General features: G+C 47.3%; 1 protein-coding gene and 1 long non-coding RNA gene across 2 annotated transcripts in view; both read right to left on the bottom strand.

The window, feature by feature from the left end:
- Window positions 1-2,187, bottom strand: part of LOC140693509 (uncharacterized) — a 311,246-nt gene extending 309,059 nt beyond the window's left edge. The window contains exons 1-2 of the mRNA XM_072957329.1: window positions 1,927-2,187; window positions 1,323-1,401 (exon numbers count right to left, since the gene is read on the bottom strand). The gene's annotated coding sequence lies outside the window, so the exon portion shown is untranslated. The remainder of the gene's footprint in view (window positions 1-1,322; window positions 1,402-1,926) is intronic.
- A 10,793-nt stretch (window positions 2,188-12,980) lies between these two features.
- LOC140693537 (uncharacterized) lies at window positions 12,981-19,916 on the bottom strand. The gene is made up of 7 exons (XR_012069303.1): window positions 19,776-19,916; window positions 17,917-18,045; window positions 17,441-17,573; window positions 17,000-17,053; window positions 16,529-16,725; window positions 14,651-14,760; window positions 12,981-13,255 (listed from the first exon to the last, which is right to left on the bottom strand). It is a non-coding gene; the product is annotated as an uncharacterized lncRNA (long non-coding RNA).
- Between the last annotated feature and the right edge of the window lie 374 nt (window positions 19,917-20,290).

The following is a 20,290-nucleotide window of genomic DNA, read 5'->3' as shown; positions in this document are numbered from 1 at the left end:
ATTGCTAGCAAAAACGGTGCTGCTAGAAATAGACTCATGGTCATAGAAAGCAAACTGTTGTTAGCAGGCAGGAAAGGGAGGATTAACAGATACACATTAATAAATATAAACTAAATGACAAGGACCTACTATATAGCACAGGGTACTATTTTCAATTTCTTGTAATGAGTTGTACTAAAAACAATCTGAAAAACATTTATATACATATGCATAAGCTTATAACTGAATCTCTGCTGTACATCTGAAGCTAACATGGTAAATTTACAACACTTCAATAAAAAATAATTTTATATAATAAGTAAAAATAAAAGCAACGCCATAAAAAAAAAAAGTAAAAGAACACGGTAATCCCCTTAACTGTAGGTGGTGGAGAACTCTGCAAGCACCAAGTCCACTCGAATACTCCAGCACTGGCGGTCACTCATTCTAACCATCAGAGAATCACTTGGCTTCTGCGAGGTTACTTTTCTCTTCAGTGAAAGGCTACAGTTGCATCTAATGATGTATTGAATCTCATCATTCACAAACCCAAGATTTCCCATAGGCCTGGCTCTGGACAGATGAAAAGATAGGGTCCCAGATATATTCGTGTGTAGAAGAAGTTTATGCCATAAAGACATTAATTCTTCCTGCTTTGATAGACAGATTCATTGCAATTCTGATTAGAATTCCTCCCAGATATTTCATGGAATGTAACAAGTTAATTTATGGTCAGGAACAGCCAAGAAACTTCTTTAGAACCACCACTGGGAAGGGGTGGATAGGTCATGCATTTCAACTGGTCTTTCTGATGTGATGAAAACGTTCTGGAATAATAATGGTTGCACAAATGTGAATATGCTAAAAGCTGCTGAATTGTAACATTCAAGTGGGTGGACTTCATGGTGTGTGAACAATATCACAATAAAGCTGTTATATGAAAAAATCCTTCTTGCCAATTATTTTTCCCTCTATACTACTAGTCTGTCCCACAATTTAATTAAAACAAACAAACAAAAAAACCCAAAACAAACCAGATTTTGCCAGGAGCTCTTTAGGAGTGCAATGTCCCTGGGTCTCCAACGCCTCAGGTTGTGCTGTTCCTGTTAACACACAATAGCTGGGCTGGACTAGTTAGGGACTATAAGTATCTTTTTAAGATCGACGGTCTCACGTTTCACCCTGGGAGAGTGAATGATGGAGGATGAGACAGCCTCATGCCTTCAGCTCATTTTTAACTGAACCAAGCCCTGCTTTCACCACTGTAATCCCTCTCAGTATAAAAACATGTGACATCAACAAGCACCGCCATCATAACACCTGAAAGTGTTCAAGGTACTTACCTGGGGCAGAAATCCTGATCAAGGAGACAGAAGCTCCCTCAGCACTGCCGCTCCCTTTTCCCGACTCCACCAGGAGAAGCTGGGAGTTACAGCCGCGGGCTCTCAGCCTGGGGAGCAGCGCCCACGCCGCTAATCTGGACCTCAGGGATCGGGAAAGGGAGAGGAAGGCAGCCCCGGGGTCGCGGGGCAGGGAGAGCGGGGTGGGGGACGCGGGCTGCAGCCCCGCTCGGAGGCCAGCCCCAGCCCCAGCCCAAGCCGCCCGCCCCGTCCGGGTGTGCAGACCCCGCCCGCCCGGGACACAGCCCGCCCAGTGCTGGGGACGGGTCGGCGGCCTAGGAGAGGAAGCCCGGGAGGGGAGGACTCGCGGGCGGGAGAGGGGAAGCGGACGCCAGCCGCGGACTGAGGGGAGCCCGGCTGGGCCAAGAGGCGCAGGGGCACACCTGGCCCTGGACAGCTGTGGCCGGGGCGCCGGGGCAGGTGGCGCGGGCAGAGGGGTCTGGCCCGAGCAATCCAGCTGAACACACGCTGACTGGCGCCCTGGGGGGCTGTGACACGCCGACCGCCCTCCCGCAGCCGCCTCACCCCTTTCCCGATATCCCCTCACCTTGCACTTCCACAGCCAGAGGCCCCGGCCCCAGGCAGTAGCCAAAGGCCTACAGGGCGACAGAGCTGAGAAGCCATTGGGGCCGATCCCCGGCTCGGAGCTGGAGCTTCCAACCCGCGGTCCAGCTGGCAGCAACTGCGCATGCGCAGGAGGGCCAGCGATCCGCTCTGGGTCCTGAGAGAGAAGGGGAACCGAGGGAGGGAGAATAGGGGAGGAGGAGGGGAGGCGGGGAAAAGTGGAGGGAGACACATGGACAGGAGGAGCAGAGGGAAGGCAGTTATCTGGAATTGGGAGGGGAATAACAGAGATGGGGAGAAAGCGTTTTACCTCTTGTGGCACCCCGAAGGAGGCAGCAGTCCTGCCTATACACCCTTCTCTTACCCGTCATTGCCCACAGCTCATATTTTACGTCCCTGGCCCAGCCCTCCAGCTAAGGTCTCTGCAGAAACCCTACGGGTATCATACCCGTTGCCCCCACAAGGAGCTAGGTTTACTGTTGCTCAGGGAACCAAGCACCCGCAGGTGTTGTTTCTCAGAACTACCTTGGGAAGAGTACATATTCCCCTTTTACACGCTGGGAAACAGGCAGGCACAATCTCTGCCTTAGCTCCACTGTCCCAAATGTTGGGCTGGCAGGGAGCGGGAGGTAAAATGTCAGAGCCCCAGAAGGAGCAGACTGCCTGAGTGTTGGTGTAGAGTCCCCATCCCTCCTGGGTAAACCACACCCCAACCTCGGGGAATAATCAAGGGCTCACCGTAGGCCCCTGTGTGTGGGAGAGCTGCCCTCAGTCCCAGTGTCCAACTTGCTAGGTAGGTAGAAGTGTTATTGAGTCCAAATTCATTCTCCTCAGTGCAGGACAGGCCAGTAAGTTGGGAGACCAAGTGTTGGGGCATGGAATAGCAAGTTTCTGTAGACCTAGATGGCAAACTAATGTCCTGGAAAACCATCTCCCCAAGTCAGAATTCAGACTGCTTTCCTATGTGCTTGGTTTTTGCAAACTTCTTGGTGTATGAATTCTTTGTTTTTAGAATCCTTTGTTCTTGCAGCTATCTCCCTGGGTCAGATCCCTGTAAACCTCCAACAAAACAAACGTTATTTTCTATTCTGCAACGTGTTATCTTTATATGATTGGAAAAGTGTTAAATACCCTTAAAGGTCAGAGCCTTCAGAATAGGCTCTCCTGTATATTTTAGGCTCTAGGCAACATTGTTTTACAAGCAAGAAGAAGCCTAGGAGACAGAGCACAGGGTTAAAGTCAAAGGAACAGATCTAATATGGAGTCAGATTTCTTCTTTTCTATTACTGTGGCAGAAGCCACTTGAGGATTTAAATCCCTTAAAGTTAAAAATAAGTAAAACTTTAAAGGAATTTACATACATTGGTGGGAACTTGCATAGCATATCTGGAAAAGCACACAAAGGATTGTAAACATTGGCATCTCCAGGGAGGCATGTAAGAACAGAGGATGAGGGAAAACTTCTTTCACTTGAGTATTTTTTGCTCTGTTTGAATTTTTTAACCATATGCATATATTTCTTTTTCAGTTAAAATAAATGTGTAATGGAGCAAAGGAGTAACTAGCTCAGCAAATACAGCAGCCATAGACTCACTGAGTCATCATTTTCGATTTAAGCCAGGAAGCATTGATTGTCTCTCTCCTATGTGCCCAGTGCTGTTTTAAAACATTTTTATATTTTTTTTTATAAAATAATAACATGCTATCCCTCACCCCTGCTCAGGGCTGGTGGGAAACCAACTGAGTTTTTATTGAGTTGTTTTCCAAGGAGTAGAGATGAGTTATAAACAGAACACAACTTCAGGGCAAAACAGGCGGACTGGTTTTCCAGCAGGCCAGATAGCGATGATGGGTTTTCAATAGAGGCGCACAGAGGCTGAGAGAGAAAGCCTCCAGGACCCTACAGAAAGCTGCCCACAGTGCCTTCTCCATGGCACTACTGAAATAGGAAAGAACAAATCTGACTCCATATTAGATCTGTTCCTTTGACTTTAAACCTGTGCCCTGTTTCCTAGGCTTAGTCTTGCTGTTTCTGCACCTTTTGTGAAACAATGTTGCCTAGATCCTGAAATATACAGGAGACCCTATTCTCAAGGCTCTGACTTTGAAGGATATTATCACTTTTCCATTCGTATAAAGATAACAACATACAGAATAGAAAATAACATTTGCTTGTTGGAGGTTTACACGGATCTGACCCAGGTGAAGAGCTGCAAGAACAAAGGATTCTAAAAACAAAGAATTCATACACCAAGTTTGCATCAACCAAGCATTCCCGCTTCCCCTTTTTAATATAAGAAGAGCCTGAATTCTGACTTGGGATGATGGTTCTCCAGGACATTGGTCTACCATCTTCTCCACTGGCTTTACAAATTAAAGCCGCTATTTCTTGCCCCAAATCCTTGTCTCCTGATGTGTTGGCCTATAATGCACGAGTAGAACAAGCATGGACTCGGAAACACAAACATACATTGAAAGTACGCATTTGGTATATTAAATGACCTGCTTCCACTCGTATTCCTGAGGTTTTCTTCTCTTGACCACTCCTACTATATTTATGAAAAACCTGTCATGTGGACACATTTCCTTCTCTAGCCACTACCCTTCCATGTAAAAACTGATGCCAAGAAGGCAATGGAAGTTGCTAGAAGGTATTACCTGGCCAAAAAAGAGCAGAAGTGGGTTCTGGCTGATGTTCAGGAGCAGGCCGGGGCACCTGACAAGATGTCATAAGTACGGATAGACAGCTGGGCACCAAAGGAGAAGCTTCTAAACTTCCATGAGGGACTTGGATAGGAAGGAACAGTCCCAGACTATAGCTCTGATCCCACCACGAGCTTCCTGGGCAAGGCTGGGCAAGTCATTTAAATTCTCTAGACCCGTGCTGTCCAACACGGGAGCCACCAGCCACATGCAGGATTATGATGTTATTCTGTAGCCAGACAGAATTATAAATAAACACTTTATTGCAAAGGGTCAGCAGGTATAATATTTAAAAACATTATTGGTTATCTTGCCTTAACAAGTTATTTTTGTATGTCTAGCTTTCTGTGGGTTGTAATGCCTGCGACTAATGTTTCCCTTACAGTGAGGTATTTTGAAATTATAAGTTACTGGACACAGTACACTCATATCACAGTTGAAAAAAACTGATTAAATAAGCAAGGTGATCTGACTTAGTAGTTATGAGCAGGGGCTCTGGGGCCAGCCTGCATAAGTATTAATTCTCACTCTCCCTCCAGGGAGTTCTGTGTGAATCTTGGACAAATTATTGTTGCTGTTGTTGTTGTTGTTGTCGTTGTCATTGTTATTGTTTGTGCCTCTTTTCCTTACCTTTTAAATAGCGAGGAAAATGTAGACTCTATCCCCTACAGTGTTGGCAGGATTAAATGAGTAAACGTCTGTGCTGCCCACTTCCCTGGGTTTCAGCATTCTCCAGGCAATCAGTGCAAAACACAGTGGCATTCTCCACTGTCTTCGTCAGTCTGGGATTCTGTAACAAATTACCGTGTGTCGGGTGGCTTAAACAACCAGCATATTCCTTATGGTTTGGAGGCTGAGGCTTTCAAGGTCAATGTATCTGGGAGAGGATTGCCAGCTCGAAGATGGCTGTCTTCCCACTATCTTCATGGCCCAGAGAGGAGAGAGAAGCAAGCACTTTGGGGCCCTGTATAAGAACACTAATACCATTCATGAGGGCTCTACTCTCATGACCTCATTTTATCCTACTAATCACCTCCCAAAGGCCCCGCATCCCTATATCATCACCCTGGGAGATGAGGTTTCGACATATGGATTTTGAGGGGATGCATTCAGTCCACACATCGGCTAACTCTCCCAAACATGCAGTCATCAAACCTGTAGCTAATTTCAAAATAATGTTTATATCTCTCTGCCCATTTCCATTCCTACATCTACTAACACTGAAGCCCTGCTACATTTTATTTCTTATTTTCCTTGTGAGGTTTAATTGATTCCTCTAACTCCAAGGATTCGCTCACTCCAGTCTGCTTGACAGCCCTGCCAGGTAGGTCTTCCTTAAAACACCTTCCCACTTCACCTGGTTGTTTTTTAGGTGCAAATGTCAGAATTCTCTCCACACCCCATCCTAGACCTTTAATCCCTTACACTACCACTCACTATGTTATTTTCCTATTACCACTGTAACAAATTCCCATAAGCTTAATAGCTTAAACCAGCACAGACTTATTAGCTTATGGCTGTGGGTGTCAGAGATACAACACAGTTCTCATTGGGATAAATTCAAGATACCAGCAGGGTTCCTTCCTTCTAGAGGGTCTAGAAGAGAATGTTTCCTTTTTTTTTTTTTCCAGTTTACAGAGGTCACCCACCTTCCTTAGCTTGTGCCCCTCAACTTCCTCCATTTTCATGGTCAGCAGCCTTTCTGAACATTGCTCCATCGCTACACCTCCCTCTGATTTTAAACTCAGCTGGGAAATATCCTCCAATTTAAGGACCCCTGTGATTACATTCAGCCCACCTGGACAATCCAGACTACTCACCCTATTGTCTCATCTCAGGATCCCCTTGTCCCATCCCACTCAGGCAGTATGTATGTGGCTGTGACATTCACCTTGTGTAACATTTCCTCATGAGCAATTTATGGTTCAAGGCACTTATAAGTGACTTTTTGTTTTTCTTCCTTATCCTTTCTACATTCAGTTTGTCTGGTGAGATTATATGAATCCATTTTATTTGTGCCCCTGCACTAATCTATAATAATGTATCATGGGTTTAAAGGCTAACTAATAGACAATTTAGGAGACAGAAATCCTCTAAGATTTTTAATACTAAAATATCTGTCATCCCTTTTGCCATGTACAGTAACATGTCACAGGTGGCTACCCTGTGGCCGGGGAGGGACATGATTCTGCCATCACACTCCCCTCATACTCACCAATGTGCTGATCAACTAACCAAGGATCTATGCTCTCCAATTCACTCACTTCCTCCTCCTTTGCATTGACTATCCTGTTCCCACCGCTTCCTTCATTCACCACATCAGGATTTCATGACCACATTCTCCCCTAAATGAAATGGGTATCTTGCATCTAATGTCTGACAGCTGTTCTTATTGTATATGCACACACTGACCTACACATAATCCCGTCCATCTCTTTATTTTCCTAGAATCTTCCAGAATAATCAGTTCCATGATGATGATGATGATACTGACAATGATGACAGGGGCCTCTCAAGGATTCTGATAAAGAGGGAATCGATAAAGGGAGGGAATCATTGCAAAATTGCCCCAGAAACAGGCTTAAAGGTAAATAACTCTTATAGTGTTTAATGAAATTGACTAATATTTAACTATTTTTAAGACTTTATATCACTGAATTTAAAATTTTAACGGGAATTTTCATTCACCACTAACCAAGATTCAACTCTGGGACCAAAATCTAAGGATTTCTGTCTTCTAAAAAATTGTCCACTAGCCTTTTAAACACGTGATCCTTTTAAAAAGTTTAGTGCTGGGCTGAAAATAAGCAGGATTCATATAATCTCACGAGACACAGTGAATGTGGAAAGACTAAGAAATAAAAACAAAAAGCCATTCATAACGTCTTGAACTTTATGTTGCTCACAGGAGAAAATGTTTGCCAATGTGTGTGTCACATCAACATGACGACTGAGTGGGATGGGGAAGCTGATCTTCCTCATCAGTCATTTATGCTGATTTGTTAGATGTCAAAACAGTTTCCTCATTGAAATTGCTTCTAACAAGTATGGAAGAATTTAGGTTCTACCAAAAGCAGGCTAAATATTTTCCCCTGCTTTCAGGTCTCTGGACTGAATGTCCCCACAAGAAGGACATGGTTATGTTTCATAGGGAAGTCTTCCTGAGAAGCAACAGGCTTTTCTAGGGCAGAACTGCAGGGCCCCCCATGGAGGGCTGGAGGAGGTCTAGAGGGGACACTGGAAAAACAGCAGGAGTGAATTCAGATACTGCTGCTCAGGTCGCCAAAGACAGCATTGCTATCTCTAAGGATATGACATTCTCCCAAATTTTCCATGAGTGAAGGAGCCTGTGAACACTAAGCAGGTTGTTAAGACACAGCAGCACATAATTTGCGTGACAACACAATTAGAGTATGATTTGATATTTGGAAAATAACTAGCCCATTGTTCTTTGAAACTGCAGCAGTAGCAATAGAAATAAAAAAGACTGAGCCGTCTTGGAGACAACAATCAATAAACAATTCTAAATCTGCAGAATTCCTTGACAATATTCAAGCAATGAGCTAGATGTGTGCTGCAGATACCTCTTACTGCAGGGCTCACTCCTGCAAAGCATAGAACTAGTTTCTCAGCACACAGAGGGAACCAAGTCAAGATTCCTAATCTTTTGAGATTTACTAAATGGCTGGAAAGGTCAGACAAGTACATACAGGCAAATATGATTAAATGGAATCAAATAATATCAAATGTGATTTGAGCACAGACGAAAGAGAAATTCCTTTCACCTGGGATCTAGAGAGACTTCTTCAGAAAATGTGGCTTTGGAGACGGCCAAAGACATGGGTGGAATTTTGGCAGAACAGGATGTAAGGAATTTAAAAACTTATTCTATAATTCATATAAAAATTCAAAGGATCCCAAAAATCCAAAACAACTTTGAACAAGAAAAACAAAGTTGGAAGACTTGCACTATCTGATTTTCAAACTTTTTTTATAAAGCTACAGTAATAAGAAATTAGGGTGTTGGTGTAAAACAGGAAAATAGAATAATGGAACACAATAGAATGTTCAGAACTAAACCAAGACTTATACAGACAATTGATTCTCAAAAAGGATGCTGTGGAGAAAGGATCTTTTCAGCATGTAGTGCTGGAACAATTAGATCGTGATACGCAAAAAAAAAAAATGAACTTTGATCCACACCTCACAAAATATACAAAATTTACCTCAAAATGGATCATAGATCTTAATAGGAAATCTAAAACTATAAAACAGCTAGGAGAACAAGCATAGGCTTAAGGTTTATGGCCTTGGGTTTGGAAAATTTTTCTTTGCTATGACACCAAAAGTATCATCTATTTTAAAAAGAAACTGATAGAGTGAACTTTATGAACATGAAGACTCTTCAATGCTCTTCTAAACACTGCTAAGCAAATGAAAAGACAAGCCATAGACAGAAGCTATTTGCAGATCATATATCTGATAAAGGTCTCTCTTTGTATCTGATCCAGAATAAAGAGGTCTCAAAATTCAATAATAATTCAAACACCTGAATGAATGAGGCCAGAAAACACACTTCAGTAAAGATATCCAGATGGATAATAAGCATATGAAAAGATGCTGATTAAAGGTGTCATTAGTCATTAGAGAAATGCTTTTAAAAACCACAGTGAGATACTAGTTCACATACATACTAGAATGAATACAGCTAGAAAGACTGACCTTACAAGGTGCTGGCAAGGAAGTAGAGCAACCAGAACTGATACACACCACGAGGAATTTACAATAGTACAACCATTTTGGAAAAGTCTTTAACAGATTCTTTTAAAAAGGTAAACACCTGTGTACCATATAATCCAGACATTCCTCATCTGGTGCTTTAGAAAGGAAAAGCATATGTCCATACAAAGACTTGTAACCAAACATTCACTGCTATTTTATTTATAATAGCACAAGTTGTAAATAACCCATGCATCCATCAAGAAGTAAATGCAGAAAGAAATAATGGTCTATACAAACACTGCTCACAATAAACTCTTCAGTAAAAACTCAGCACTAAACAATACTCTACTATAAGACAAACAAGCTATTAATACAGCAACACAGATGATTCTCAAAATAATTACACTGAATGAAAGAAGTCAGACAACATAGAGTAGATACTGCATGAATCCATTCATATAAGGATCTTGAAAATGCAAACCACTATGTTGTGATAGAAAGCAGATCAATGGTTCCCAGGGGAAGAGACGGGGAGGGAGGGAGGGACAACAAAAGTCAGGAGAGAAGCTTTGTGGGTGATGGGTATGTTCACTGTCTTGAGTGTGGTCATGGTTCCTTGGGGATATACTTACGTCAAAACGTATTAAGCTGTACACTTTAAACGTGTGAAAATTATTTTGCCAAGTATACCTCAAAGCTGTTTTAAGAAAAAAGGCACTTTAGTCCTGATCCACCTCAGCGCCTGATTGGAGTGACATGATCAGTCCCTCACACTGTCTGCCTAACGGGAAGGTAGAAAAGCTCTCACGGAAGATAACATGGATTTTTCATTTGCAATGTCTGCCATGTAATAAAGAATTTCTAGACTTGCAACATGTCCAGACTATATGACAGATAACATGAGAATAAGGAGCATTAGACAAAGGATGCAAACCCCAGGTGATGTAGGCATCAGAGTTACCAATAAAGGCTATAAAATACTTTTAATATATTCAAGAAAATAAGGAAATGATGGGACAATAGATAACAGGGTTGAGACTTTCACCAGAGAAATATACTGGAATGTATTTTTAGGAAAAGTCAAACTGATACTCTAGAACTGAAGCTTTCAGCTCTGGAAACAGGTAAACAGAGCTAATTAGGATCCCTTTTAAGTAAAACTTTCAGTAATTCTGGGTAAAATATAACAACAAATTAACACAGAGCTAACTATGGAGAGAGAAGTTCCCTGATGACAATACAAAGAGGACACTTAAAGCCCAGAGTGGTCATCTTGTGAGCTGATGCCACCGCACCCTGGAGGGAAGGGGTTTTCATCTGCACATAAATAGGGATACAATGTCCATGTAGGAAAAAGGGTCCATACCAGATGTAGAAGACTCTTCCTCTATATCTATATAGTCAGAGACAGAGATGTAAAGTGGCAGCAGAGGTCACAGTGACACAGGGCCCTGGGCCAAGGAGTGTGAGCACCTCTGCAAGCTGGGAAAGGTAGGATGATGAATCCCTCCCAAGAGCCTAGGTGTGGAACTTAGCCTTGGCCACTCGTTGGTTTTAGCCCACTGACATTGACTTTGCACTACTGCACCCTAGAACAGTGAGAAGATGAATGTGTATTGCTTTAAGCCACTGAGTCTGTGGTCCTTTGTTACAACAGCAATAGGAAAGGAACTCAGGAACCAATATGAACTTGAACCACAGGCTGCCTGCTGTGCTAGCAGGAAGTCCTTTGTCTCTGATCCTGGGGGAGTGTCCTGTCCTCTGGCAGCATCCACAAACTACCTCATGCTAACTTGGCAGTTTGCAGAGGGTTAAATCTTATCCCTGCACAGTTCTTGATATTTAGTTAATAAAAATGATGGTGTCATCATGGGTATTTTTCCATCTTTTAAATACCCTTCAGTCTTCTAATAAAGCTACTTCTAATTAAGAGACCGTGTAAATAGTTTTCAATCTTCATAATAAATAACTGTGGTTTTATCTGGTTACTTAAATTATGAATAATAATGTTCACATTTGTAAAAGTTATTAAAATCAACATTGTTTAATGAAAATATCATTTATTTTCGCATGAACATGTATTAACTACAAGAAATGTTCCATGCTTTCTTCTACGATTTACTGTTAGAGCCTTAAAGAATAATATTTTCCTCAAAAGATATTACGGCAAAGGGATTTCTTTTGGTGGAACTGTTCCGGCATCAAATCTGGTGCATGTCTCAGGCCACTGGCAACATAGAGATGATAGAAATTAGGAGGCATTATAAACACAGAATCATTTTTAAAGGAATTAAAAAAACTGGATGTGTGTAAACAAAGAATCAGAGAATATTCTGGTGAAATAAATGTATTTTTCAGCTTAAGCAAGACATGGGGTGAATAAATCTGAAATGAAAAAACCACCCAGAGATTAGCAGCGAGTCATGCACGCAGTGTGAATGATCAAAACCAAGTTGTTTCCAAACCAGTGTGCAGGCTTGATGCCTTCATGAATCAAATCTGTGTGGCACCAGGCCACCTCGAATACATGTTGATGAGGTATTTATAAGCCCTTCACCATCCCAAATCAAAGCCCACGCACGAGCCACAAGACCATCACCTACACATTTGGAAAACACACAACATGGTGAATAGCACTTTTCTTGTTCAGTAGCCGGTGGCAGCGAACTGTCAGCAGACAGAGATACAGGGACACAGAGGCACCTCCCCTCACTCAGCTGATAAACTTCCGTGCATCCCTGGGGACAGGATTGTCATAAAATGCACCATGGATTGATTCTCCTCCTAGGAAAGGAACCGTAGTGCTGTCATTAGGTTTGAGCAGGGGTGGGTGGAGGATCTCAGAAGAGTTGTTTCAGCACACCAATAGAATTCTTGGCCACCGTGACCACGAAAGACAAGTCCCCTGCCATCCCGGTAGGCACTTGGGCTCCTGACAAAAGCTGGGCTCAGTAAAGGGTTGAGTAGAAGGCACAGACCTGAGGGATGCCCCAGCAATAGGCAGGAGGTAGGGCCTGGTTTATACTGCTCTGGGTGTATCCCAGACTCATCCGAATACGAAATCAGAAATTTGCAAAACAGCAGAGCTGGGGTGGATCATCTACTCCAGACTCCTCACCTTACAGTTAAAAGGGTGGCAACCCTGACAGGCAAAGCAACGTGCTAAAGGCAGAGCGTGGAAGTGGCAGTGCCAGATGAAACGCAGCGTGCAACCCCCGTTCAAGGCCGCTGACTCTGACGACGGGGCCAAGGTTTCCAATGAGGAGAATAAGACAGTGTAAATACTTTGTTCCCCCTAAAACCCCAAATGTTTTTTAAAGGCACAAAAACTCACCTTAACTAGATCTCTTCTGAGGGGGCTCTCTTCTGCTTCTTCGTCTTTCTGTCTCCATTTCCCTCTCTCAGACACAAACACATTCAGTTTTGTGAAAGGGGACTTCCTTCCATACAAAGACAGACTTCACATCTTCAGAAAGATACCTGAGAAAGCACGTTTCTCAATTCAAGTCTTTGTGTGAGTTCTGGGCAACTGGCTTATTTTCTAGAACAATCGGTAGTTACAAAATCAGGAAATCATCTTCCACAAAGGCAGAGTTCTGGTCCGTGTTGATAAAGTTGGGGATGTCACATTTCATGAGTCTGTTCGGCTCCTCCTCTGGCCACCTGCTGCATCTGATGGCTTCCTGGAGCCGAATAACACTGTAAAGGGCTATGGTAGGGATACCAGCTTTGGCCTTGTCCAAGTGGTCCACTTCATTGATGTAGCAGTGAAAGAGGGACCTAGATTCGTCATTGCACTGCCAGAGAACACCTTGGGCAGCAGCGGTCTTCCAAAGTCTGACACAAAGCTGTTGAGTCTAAATCTCTCCTCGGGAGACTCTGCATTGCTACAAAGAAAACCAAAATAAAATATCGTTCACAGTGTAGCTCGGTGACCTGAAGAATCATAGTTTTTGCCATCTACTGAGAGTAAATCCCTGCACAGAGCATGCTGACTTGCACTGGAATTGAAAGACATCACTTCTGAACACATACAATTAAACCCAAGGCAAAAGTCTAAAGTGAGGGCCCATGGACCATCCTAAAAAGACATCGTTCCCTGAGAATCCTCAATATTGGTGCCTCGCACACCAGTGTTTCTCCGTGGGACACTCAGATCTCTTCATCAGGATTCGTTAAAGTGCTTCTTAAAATGCAGAATCCTGGGGTGCACACCCTCAGAGTCTCCAGAGGTAGCGACTGGTAGTCTGTATTTTCATAGCCACCAGGATAACTAAACATGCTCAGGTTTAGCACCGCAGTCTACATCGGGTCACCTGAGCATCGACAATTCTGTCTCACGGGATGGGGGGTGCCATGTGTGTCAGGGTGCTGTCCTACCCATGTGTCTCCCCTGATTCTCAGAACTGACAGTGCTGCCCCATTGGGCACGAAATACCACCGTTTCACAATGCATACGCAGGGCGCCCGACTGAAAAACAATCAGTGATAGGAGAGGGGACAAAACTCAGCTTCCTGTTACCTTGTTTCACTTACTGTGGGACGAGTGATCAATTCAAGGGTAATAAATCAGTGAATGAGTGAATAACATGACTTGCGTTAGTCCCACGAGTGCCTGGAAGAGCAAGCCTGGGCACATTGAGAACCATAACAGCCCATCTACTTAAATGTCATCCTCCACAGATCTATGTAAAGGTTACTTCCACCCAGGCAGTGACTCCAGAAGGGCAAGAATCATGTATGAACACACTCTCAAATCCAGAACAGAACCTGACAACAATTAGGCTCTGGAGACTGTGTTTAGCGAGTGTGGAATCTCAGTGATTCCAGCTCTTACACCTTGCCTTCCCATCCCACCACACACGATATGGCCCTTATGTCCAGTTCTCCCGGGGCTGGGGCCACGGAACCCATTTATAGGACTGGAAGAATCTGATCATTTAAACCATCCCCCAGATTATCATCAAGAGTCACCTGCATTTCAGGGATCAGTAATCCCAGAAGCTTTGCAGTTCAGGCAGCTGAGGGATTTTTATATCAGCTCTGTCTTCTACTGTGACTGCCTGGGTGACATCAGACAAGGAATTCTGAAAAGCCTGAACTTTTCCTTTCAGGAATAATCTAATTAACAAATCTCGTTGACCACTCAACAAATGTGATGTGAAGATCAATAATTTACACAGGAGTACAACATTCACTAGGTCGTGGATTTAGAATCAGAGGAAAATCATTTTAGAAAGATTGACAGAATGTAGCTTTAATGCGAATTTAAGTATTCTTACCTTTCAGTAAATCATCTTCCCCTACTTATCACTTCACCCAAGTTTAAAAGATGTCTGAGAACAGGGATGAGTGTGTCAGCAATCTGAGACCCAATAACCTAAAATGTCACCTAGGAAAAAGAGGGGAGTAACACATTTTTAAAAAGCATGGTGAGGATGGCGGGGCCATCCCCAACCCCAGACTAAGAAGCTCTGAGTAATAGCTTTCCTGCCTGCCTGGGGCATCAGCTGATGTGAAAATCCACCCAGAAACCTCACTGTCCAGCAGCTCTTCCATAACACAGGCTACACTTTCTCAGAATTAAGAATTGCGTCCAGTAACCACTTCGCTGAAGAATAAAGACAAAGGAGAACAAGAGAGTTCTGCCCCTCCCAAGGGAGAGCCCAGACCTCGGGCTGCATGCACTGCGCCCACCTCCCTGGAGAAGAATAAACTGGAGAAGGGCGTTCTGCGAAACTGCGGCAGCAAAGGTTGAGATGGGAACAAATTGACCAGCTGGCCAGGGACAGCCCCCTCCGTCGCTGCCTTGGCGGCTGCCTCAGCCCTCTCAGCCCATCCTGCCCACCTCCGGTGGCTAAGCTGTCAGAGAAATTGCTTTGCGACCTGGAGCAACAGAGGCTGCCCTCAGGCCAATCTGCGGAAAAGATGGGAGCTAAACCCCCAGCTCCCGAGCGGCAGGCTCCATACCCCCGCCAACACCCCGACGCCCCCGCACCCTACCGCAACCCCGGGGAAATATGACCCGAAGAAGTGTGACCTGGGAACGAGGGGCAGCAGAGGCCGCCCCCACGTCAGGCCTGCAGAGAGATTGGAGCTTATCCTCCAGCTCTCCAGGGGCAGCCCCTGTCCTCTCCACCTCCTGATCTCACCGCGCCCACCTTCCAGGAGCAGTCAGACCAGGTGTGGGGTGTCAGGCGAATCTTGCGCCAGAGAGGACGTCCCCAGGCCAGGTCAGGGGAGAGGAGAAGAAGTGGCCCCATTAGGCGGGGCAGCCGGCCGTCGCAACTGCCTCTGCCCCTCGACCACATCGGGCCCGTCTCCCAGGAGCAAGCTGACCTGGAGACGGGCATCCGGCTTCTTGGGCAGCAGAGGACGCCCCCAGGATTGGTCACGGGGAAGAGGAGAGCAAATTGACAGGCTCCGCGCTGCAGGTCTTCTACCCCCGCCATCGCCACCCCCGCACCTTAAAGGCACCGCCCAGGGCGCCCCTCCCCCAGCAGGCTGAGTGGGACAGGTGCGTCTGGTGACCTGGGGCAGGAGAGGCCACTCCCACACCAGGCCATCGGGGAGACGGGAGCCAATCCACCAGCTCCCTAAGGCAGCCCCTACCCCCGCAGCAGCCACCACTCTTGCCCATGACCTCACAGTGGCCTCCTCTAGGGAGCAGGCTGACCTGGAGATGGACGTCCGACGAACTTGGGACAACAGGGACCGCCCCCAGGGCAAACCATGGGGGGAAGTGGGAGCAAATGGACAAGTTCCATGGGGAAACCTGCCGCTGCTGCCACCACCCCCAAAGTACCAAGTCCAACTCCCGGGGTCAGGCCGACTAGGATACACGCGTCTCATAACACAGGGCAACAGCGACCGCCCCCAGGACAAGACGCGGGGAAGATGGGAGCAAATGGTCCGCTCCCCCGCTGCAGGCCCCCGACCACCGCCACCCCTGCACCCTGACTACCCTGCCTCCCGCCCCCAGCAGGCAAAGTGGGACAGGGGTGTCCCGGGACCTGGAGCAGCAGAGGCCGCCTTCAGGCCACGTGGTGCAGACATGGAGCTAATCCACAGTCTCCTCCGGGGCAGCCTCCCTATGCCTGCAGCCACCACCTTACCAGCCCCCTGACCGCACCGCACCCATCTCCCAGGAGCAAGCTCACCTGGAGTCGGACCTGAGGCAAATCTCCGGCGGCAGACGTCGCCCCCAAGCCAGGCCGTGGGGGAGAGAAGAAATGGAGCAACTCCCTGGAACACATCCCCTGCCCCTGCCGCCTCCGCCGCCGCCTCCCAGGAGCAAGCTCATCTGGAGACCCGCGTCCCACCTCTAGGGCAGCAGAAGCCGCCCCTGGCTCCGCCTCTGGGGAGAGCGGAGCGAATTGATCGGCTCCCCCGCGGCAGCCTCCCTCCCCCCGTGGGTCCCGCACCTTAACGGCCCCGCCCCCACTCCGCACTCAGCAAGCTGAGTGGGACAGGAGTGTCCGGCGACCTGGGGAAGAAGAGGCCGCTCCCAGGCCCAGCAGCCGGGACAAGGCAGCTATTCCACCCGTTCACCAGGGGTAGACCCGCTCCGCCCCTCTGCCGCTGCCACTGCCTTCTGACCTAACCGCCCCACCTACCAGGAGCAAGCTTACCTGGAGTGCAACATCTGGCGAATCTCCGGCGGCCAAGCCCCACCCCAGGCCAGGCTGCAGGGAAGAGAAGAAATCGATCGGCTTGCCCGGGCAGCCTCCCAACCGCCACCGCCGCCGCCGCAGCCCAAAAGCATTGCAATAGCCTACCGGGGTCAGGCTGACTGCAAGGATGTGCACTTGCCTTCTTATCCTGGCCAGGTCCCTGAGCACCTCCCTGCATCCCTACACTCCCTGCACCTCTGCACCCCTGCTACTCTCTGCAATTCTGCATCCCTCCACCCCCACATCCCCTGAAATGCCTGCGCCCTCCACAGCCCCTGCACCCCTGTCACCAGTTACACTTTTGCACTGCTTACACTCCTGCACCCCTGCATGTCCCACACACCACCTCTTGGGCCTTTGGCAGAGTCTCTGCTGTTAGACCAATGCACAGTGACTCACTCTTTGCCAGTATATGATGCATCAGTGGACGTCAGGGGTTGCCTGCAGGAAGGTACATGTTCCCGGTCACTAGCCTGGGCCACTAGGGTGATCTCTGTGAGGTCACCCAGGACGGGTTCAGAGATGCTGTTCTCTGGGAAGAGAGGAGTTGAAACCGGTCTTGAGGGCAGAGCTGTGCTCACCAGGCCGTCCACGCTTCATGTTTTACACAGGGCTTCGGAGAAGTGAAATGGATCCGGCCAAGTAATACCGGCCTGCTGTGAGCCCACCTCAGTCCTGGGCTCTGAGTCAGACCGACTGGCTCCCACACTCAGGGCCCAGTTTGGGCACCTGAATGGTCCCTTTGAGGCATCCCAACAGTTCTCAGGATGAAGTCTGGCTGCTTCCACCCCATGGCCCTCCCTCCTACTGTGCTGGCCTCAGGAAGGTTCCTTATATGGGGAAGAAGGCAGCCCACACCCTACCCCACCCCTCACCTTTCTCTAACCCAGGCTGGTGCTCTCTCTGCCCCTCAGAGTCTGGGAAGCCATCCCTCTTCAGTTATGTCCCTTCTGAGATGGACTTGCTTCCACTCAATTCTAGGCGAGGATGCACCATGGAATGCACTGGGTAAGAGAACCAAAATAAATAATTTCTTCTGTGAGGTTGTCTGTTTATCTACTGGGGCTGGGCTGTGTGTAGTTTGCTACAGCTATTGGTGTGAGAGGCTAAAACAGCCTGTGTGTCCTTGTTTTCATCTCCCCGCTGTCTTTGGGTTTTCCCTAGACACTCCTGAGACATTTACTTCTGTTAGTATTATTCCTGTTATTACACACGGGCCCTACTGACATGGAGGTAAGGTGTTGGGAGAGCGGGACAGAGCAGGGCATCTGCAGTCCTGTGATTAGTTCTCATTGAGCCTGTGCCCTGAGCTGTGACCTCCACAAGTGTGTCTCTTTCCCCCCACCCCAATTTGGGTGACACAGAAGGGATTTCCCTTCTCCCAGGTTGGTTAGGCTCTGGTAAAATAATTTCTCATTAAAAAAACAAACAAAAAACAACTTCCCCCAATGAAACAGAATGTTCTGGGTGTATTTCAATACAGTTATTTTCTCCTCTCCAGGCAGGAAGCATGAGGAGTTATCCTCTGACCTTCATTCTGAGAACAGGACATGGTCCTGGATGTAAAATACATGAAAAAGAGCATGGGGCCCCTCTGACTGGCCCCCTGGACTTGTCACACTCTGATTTCCCCACACTGAGCCTCCTGCTGGCCTCAGGGACCTGTTAAATCTGCCTGCCCCCGGGGTTCTTACAAAAGCAGGTTCTGCCTTGGGAGCTGTGACTCTCCAAGCCTGCCCGCTGTTCCCTTTGCAACCTCTCTGGGTTGGAAGCAGCTTTCCCCCTCAGTCTTCTGGGATCTAAGAAGAGCAGTGGGTTTGCAGCTCCCTCAGATTTGGTGTTATTTTCAGGACAGGAGGAAGAACTTCTGAGCTCCACACGAGCTGGACCAGAGGCTGGAATCCTCCCTTCCTCTGCCACCGTGCAATCAGTGGCTGTGGTTCTAGCCGAGTTTCTGAAGATGTGGACTTAAACACACATATCCCAGCCCTCACAGGAGCACACAGTCCCATAAATCCCCCTAGTTTCCACTGGTAACTATGGAGCGGATGGGGACACGGGTTTCGGGACCACAGAGGCCTGACTGCACGACTTGCTCCGTGGCCTATTTACGTGGTTGCTCCGGGCCTTGTCTGAAGTGGCTTGCTTACCACACCTGGTACGTGGGAAACACAAAATAAGTACTAGAACCTTCACTTTTTCTCCCTCCAGGGCCTTCAAACGTAGAAAGTAATAAGTGAACTCAGACAGCCTAGTCACCACAATGAGGTCCGTCCAGCCTGGCTCTCCTGAGTGATGGGCACTGACTTGCACCTTAACTCGGAACAGTAGGGGAACTGCCTTCCTCTAACTGGGCCTCTCCCCACACCAGGCACGCCCGCAGCTCAGACGGGGCCAGCTCCCCAACTGAGGTGTGTGCTGGTGGCTTCAGTGTGACCTGGCCCTGCCGGGACATGAACCTGCAGTGAGTGAGGTGGAGGGTCGGGTGGAGGGGGGTCCCTTCTGGGGTGGCAGGGGGCCCGGTAGCACCCCTCCCAGCCTGGTGCCTGGGGCTCCCTAACACCTCCTACAGCTCCTGGGTTGGCTCCGGTCCTGGCCACTCCACACACCCTCCCAGTATCTTTTCATTATGTCCCTTTTCTGCTTTTATCAGCGAGAAGTGGCTTCTGTTGCTTGTTCAGTGAAACAGTACATCGGGAAACCAGACTACTTCTAACATCAGTAAAATACCAACCTCGGTCAGCTCGCCGGGCAGACCGTGCAGCACAAAGGCCTGAACAGGGCTGTGCGAACGGCTTACGTGAAGGGTCCTCAGCATCTGTCTTCAGAGATACAGAAGCTGATGGTTCAGGTAAAACCTCAGGGTGGGATTGAGGTATCCAAAGCTGGTTGGTTTCAAAGGCTAATTGGTCAGACCAGACCCCTGAGCTGTGGTCAGAAGCCTGGCTCACCGTCACGCAGACTCAGCGCCCTAAGTGCTGGGTGGGGCCGGTGCTGTTCCCTTTGTAGGCTCTCGTTGGGGATTCAGTGTAGCCCCTTAAATACAGCAGAAATTCCAGCCCCATTAGCCCCCAACCTGAGTGTTCCATGACACAAATCCCGGGAGTGTTTAATTTTCATCTTTGTTTAGGAGGATGAAGGTGGTTCAAGAGAAGACATAAATTCACACTTAGTGACACAAGGTCACAGCCAGTACTTCCTCCACGGAGAGCTATGTGCTCCCACAGTGGTGGCTGGGGGCTCGGCAGA

The sequence above is a fragment of the Vicugna pacos genome, unplaced genomic scaffold, assembly GCF_048564905.1.
Source record: "Vicugna pacos unplaced genomic scaffold, VicPac4 scaffold_19, whole genome shotgun sequence".
Lineage (NCBI taxonomy): Eukaryota > Metazoa > Chordata > Mammalia > Artiodactyla > Camelidae > Vicugna > Vicugna pacos.
This window is presented reverse-complemented; position numbering and strand designations above follow the sequence as displayed.